The 5879-nt window shown below is 42.4% G+C and overlaps 1 pseudogene; it reads right to left on the bottom strand.

Moving 5' to 3' along the window:
- Positions 1 to 219: 219 nt before the first annotated feature.
- LOC147666469 (uncharacterized) lies at positions 220 to 3911 on the bottom strand (annotated as a pseudogene).
- Between the last annotated feature and the right edge of the window lie 1968 nt (positions 3912 to 5879).

Below are 5879 nucleotides of genomic sequence, written 5' to 3'. Positions count from 1 at the left end.
GTATTCTTTCATTCATGTATGCACTACTCATTCATTCAAAAAAACTTTTACAGACTATCATACTAATATAGCTCTTTTTTTTGACCACTGAAGTTAGTTCTGAAATTAACTTTTTTTTTTCTTTTTGTAGTTTTGTATTTTTTTGTTTTTTTTCAAAGGAAAATAGTAGGAACTGCGCAAACAAAACAGTCTGCAATGGGAACAAATAATCCAAAAAAATTAACGGCGGGAGCAACAGTGCTTCTGTTTGCGCCTGCAAATCAAATCAATAGACTGTTCGCCATAACATAATGTCTCTTTACAAAATTTGCAAAGGATGATAAGGTCTCCAAAATCGGGACGGATGTCCGGATGTGGACTACATGGTGCTGTGAAAGTGCTGGCTACAGCTGGTGGAGGGTCTTCACGCAGCCTGTCACATGCAGCTCTCGCATAATTGCGGGGATGAAGAGTCTTCACATGCTGGCGTTTCCAAATTAATATTTTGTATTCGGATCACCTCTAGAAAGCATGGTCCCACACACCTTGCAGGTGACCTTGGCTGCATTCACTTTCTTTTCTCCGTCTGGAAATGTAAAAAACTTCCAGATCAGAGCTTCCTTCCTTTTTGGCTGTGCATCCTCAGCAAGAAATTCTTCTTCTGAAGAGTGTTCAGATGTATCTTCCTCCTGGTGTGCAGCCATATTAAAGATGTCTTCACAAACACAGGACCTTCAGAAAACAGATGGTTCTTCTGGGAAAGTCAAAGAAGAATTATTAAAATGGGTGGGGTCCTTCAACAGTTAGAAAAGGAAGTATTATGAACCAATCAAATCTCTTGTTTTGAAGTCACATGTGTTGCGCATACGGTGCTCTTACGATGCGCGTACGTACGACGTACACCGCGATTTGCGTAATTGCCTTCAAAAGTGATATACACTTATTAAAAGTAAATAAATACTATTTTCATGATTATCTCAGATAATGTCTTGCCTTAATATTTACATTAAATACATAGATATATCTTTTTAATCATTAAGAAACTTTCGCAGAGTACGCGACGCGTCAAAACGTATTTGTAACATGTGCGCGGGTACGCATACAGTACGATTACAGATATAAAGGATGGTGCGAGGACGGTACGCGTACCATATGTTTACCACAAAAAAATTGCAAACATTTTTATAGAAATTAATTTTTATATATTGAATAAATCATTTTAGAATTTTGTTTTTTTTTATTTTACATAAAAAAACATGTAATGTAATTAAAAAATAAAATAAATAAATATAATTTTTTTTAAAAATTTAGAAAATGAGTACTAAAAAAATAAGTATAACAATACATTTAAAAATTGTCATTTACAAAACCTATGAAATTCACTAAAAAAACAGGTTTTAGGCGCGTTATAGTTAGGAATTAGCATTTAAAAAACCTTGCAAATTCACTGAAAAAAACATAGGTTATACACGTTATAGTTAGGAATTAGCATTTAAAAAACCTTAGAAATTCACTGAAAAAAACATAGGTTTCACACATGTTATAGTTAGCTGGACATTTCACTCATACAAAACAATTGAAATTCCCCCGTTATAGTTAGTTCACCTAACTATAACTCGCACGCCTGCAATCCACTGCTGATGACATCACATATTACATAACTCTTGACATGGTCAGTGACATTACTCATGACACATTGATTACATCTCAAATGGTTTTTTAAATGCTAATTCCTAACTAATCCTAATCCTTGCCCGTTCCAACATGGCGGCTCGTATTCAGTTTGGACTCTATGATTTTGCAGTCCTCTTTTCATGTTTATAATTTACATGTGACTGTTTTGATTGCCGAATGCTTTATTAACACAGTTGTGAGCACTATTCCAATTGACGTGAGCAAGGCTTTTGGTAAGCCGAAACATGTTGTTTCTTTTGGAATACACACCCTTGGATAATGAGTTGACTCGTGGATACTTATTGAGAGCGTAGAGAAGTGCTTTTTGACCTTAAGGAATATTACCGGCGTGCTCCGCCGGTTGTGTACGCCAATTCCCTCAGGGCAGCAGGAAGTCGGAAGGAGCACTGTTTGAAAAAAATATATATATATATATAAATATATTTATTTACATATATCCAATTACCACTCTGGTGCTTCGGTACACCACAAGGAGAAACACGGACTCTAAAATAACTTTCTCACTGCTGGCAACAGTGACTTTTATTAGACCAGGTGCACAATAAGTCAGGCAGGATGACGCGTTTCGGCTAACGCTGTAGCCTATATATACCATAGGTTTCAGGCATGTTATAGTTTGAAATTAGCATTTAAAAAATACCTTCAAATGTATTGTGTGAGAAGTTGACCTGGCATATGCTGTCCACTATTATAGTGGATACCTTGCACCAGTCCAAATGACCGGTATTGATGGTAGGTTAAAGGCAACTTTTATAGAAAGCTATCCTAGTGGTAGCTGTGGAGAGCAGCTTTCAGGCTAAGTCTTGGAGGAATGTAAAGCAGCTTGTTTTACCAGACTATAATCTTGTGAATGACCAAATGAAAGGAGAACCACACCAGGTATATATATATGAAATGTATGTATTTATTCTAAGCACATTATTCGGGCGGTTGATGTGAGCTGAGTAGGTCTCTGGTGGGGAGGACTCAGAAGCAACACTCTCCGACTTGAAGATTACCCCTGCCACCAGTCCCAAGAAGTGAAGCACAACGTGCTTTCATGTTCAGACATCTGGAAGTGCCAGGATAGTCTGGTTTAAAAACCGTGAGTTTTCAGTTTTTTTACACTTACACCCCCGAGGTTAGGGTACACCTTAGCGTGTGTACAGCGCCCGGGTGGTTGTTTCCTTTCTGTGGACCTGATGAAAGCTCTGCCTAATTGGCATGTATGAGCAGAAACATGTTGACCCTTTGTACACCAAGGACATAGTTGACTCAGACATAGTTGACTCAGTCTAATAGCCAACATTTGTCCGCCTCACTTGTTTTTAAAGTTTGCTTACTTTTTCTTTATTAAAATTAATTTTTGAAAAGGTTTGCACTCTTTTAATCTCACTATTCACAAACTTCACTCCACTCAAGAAAAACCAGTTCCACTGTAAATACAGGTGTCGTAGCACACCGGGAAGACATTCGGTCTTCCCGGTGGGAACCCGATGATGAAGCATGTCACGAACCAGGTGGGTGAGTGAGGGTTCTTTTACAAACTTAAATGTTTTTTTTGCAATAAACCAATTCACACACCTTTGCTTGTTTATAGTTTGAGGTTGCAAACACTAGTCCCCCTCTTGTGTTTTTGCACTAATAGTCACTCCTTTGTTGTTATAAGTATCTTTGTCTGGGGTAGAGGAGTGTCTTCCAAACCTATCTCTCTTATTGTTTGAAACTTTATTGTAAACACACCTCTCTAGTCTCTTTATGAGGATAGAGGCAAAAGTACATTCAGTAAACTTAATAACATACAGCAAATTGCACAATATACGTTGAGCCCTAGGGGCGTACCAAACCATATATTAAGAAAGTGGTATAAGAACCACAACTTGCATAAAGACACAGCCTAGAGCCTGTAGAACCGCTGGGGCCACCAGGAACTACCCAAGGTAGTGACAAAGGGGACCCATGGGGGACGCGTGCAGTGTCTAAGCACAGTCACAAATCACCATTAACTTCTATGGGGAAAGTTGCGGTTGGAATTTTCAACATAAGGAAACTTAGAAGAGGACTTGGAACAAACCAATTTAGAACTAGGAGTTCTAGAGTCAACACCCACTGTAGCACCAAAGTACTTGAGTTACCTCACCCAGGGAAGCCCGGTCCATAGGTGTCCTTTGGTATTGGGTTTCGTCGTCGTTTTCAATGGCGATCTGCTTTAAAGTGCTGCTGCCAAAAAAGTAGAAAGTCTCCCATGTGATCCAAGCCTGGATTGAAGATGAGAAGAACATGTAAGCAGAGGGGACAGAGTCTGGGTCACTTGCCAGTGACCAAGGGCATGATAGTCGAATGACCACCGATGTCGGGTGATTTCAGGTGACGGTGAAGCTTGACTCTTCAGCCACGAGGACCAGGAGGTTTCAACGATAACCAGGTTCAGGATTCAAGCTGTCCCATGAAAGATGTCGAGTGCTGCTGTTTCGGTTTCTGGATTGGACCCAACAAGCCTGGCAACAGCAACCCATGGAGAAAGCAGAGATAGGCTTCGGTGCAGACCGGCAAGGTCTTAGGGACTCACCACTTGGTAGGGAGTCAGGGCATGTCTGGAGAAACCAGGGAAGCCCAAGGAAAAGTAGATTTACCTTTGTGGGGACCCACCAGCCGATGGACCAGTGATCGCAAAGGAGCCTAAAGCGGAAATGCAAGAAGCAGGCTCACAGAACACTCGTGGAGTGTAGGCCCACAATCTTCAGTGCAGATGGTGCTCGGGGTGTGGGATATAAGTAACCCCATGCAGAACTTCAGGAAAGCTCGGGAAGTTGATGCTCTAGAAAATGCACACGGTAACCAGGGGTTCCAGTTCCACATCACTCGTGAGGGTTGTGGGTCTTAGCTTTGCTGGGGACTCGGGCCGGCCTCTGAGAAGTCTAGAAATCCTCTTCCTGAGCTGCAAATACTTTGGATTCTGGCAGGAGATTGGGAGATGCACACCAGAAAATTCTTTGTCGGTGCCTGCTTGAGCAGGGGAGTCACTCCTTGACCCCAAGGGAGATTCTTCGGTCCTCTTGTCTTTAGTAGAGTATCGAAGTTCCAGGATTCAGTTTCATAGTTTCGTCCAGGTGTAATCTAAAGTCCTGTTGCCAGGGGTCCCCTACTTATAGCAAGAAAAAGGGTTGGACATACTCTGGCGACCCACCTATGGGAGGGTCTGGAAAGAGGGGTGGCTACACTCATTTCCTTTGTCCAGTTTCACACCAGAGCAGGGGCTGGTAGCCTCTGCAACTGGTTTGAACAGGGCTATGCACAGGATCACCAAATGTGCCCCCAGTGCGGACTTCAAAGCACTCTCAGAGTGCACCGACCCAGTCCCAATACACAAAAGCCTGTCTGGGAGGTGGTTACACCTCCTTGTGACAGGAACCCTCTTATCCAGGCCTACCCTGCCGGAGTTTCATCCAGGATCAGGAGGCAAGACTCATGTCTGTGGCTGCAGCATCCATTTTGTGATGCCAGGGCTCTTTTAAACTATTACCGGTTAGACCAGTGTGTACATATCTCTCCCTCTAGAAGGGTGGAATTCTACCCGCCGCCAGGACTGTTGGGGGGCAGGATTCCAAAGTGTTTGACACCAAACACGACATGTTTCCATCCAGCAATTCCAAAGTTAACATTTACCGCAAGGTTATAATGCACTTAAGAGTATATTGTCAGGCTGCATCACAGAACAGCCTCAGAGAATAGGCTCCAAAAGCTGTAGAGGAGCCCAGCTCATGCATGAGCCTCCTCTCACAGAAAACCAAGCACTCTACCTTCAGGATTGAAAAGGCCTGCCATAGGAGTGACTGATAGGCTTATATGTGTCAGTGATTAAAGGCAGATATAGGTAACCTATATCTTAGTAAGGGAGGCATGAACCACCTTACCCAGGCTGCAGTAGCAGTCCTGTGGTGTCATTTGGAAGGATTCACAGGGATGGCATAATACATGCTGCAGCCCCAGGTAGGCCTCTGGTTTACCTATGCCCTGACTACCTGGTGTACAATACACTAGGGACTCACAAGGGTACCCCAGTAATCAAACTTGAGTGTACCTAACGAACATGCAAAACATTTAGAGAGGAAGCAGCTAGGCTGGTGTACTGATAGCAGGGCCCCAGCCAGACTAAAGTTGGAAGAAAGGGAAACACAAGCCAAAAGTGGGGGTAACCATAGTAAGCATACTCTCCTACTTATGGG

This window comes from Lissotriton vulgaris, unplaced genomic scaffold (genome assembly GCF_964263255.1).
Source record: "Lissotriton vulgaris unplaced genomic scaffold, aLisVul1.2 SCAFFOLD_11447, whole genome shotgun sequence".
Lineage (NCBI taxonomy): Eukaryota > Metazoa > Chordata > Amphibia > Caudata > Salamandridae > Lissotriton > Lissotriton vulgaris.
The sequence above is the reverse complement of the archived record's forward strand: the minus strand, read 5'-3'. Positions and strand labels throughout refer to the sequence as shown.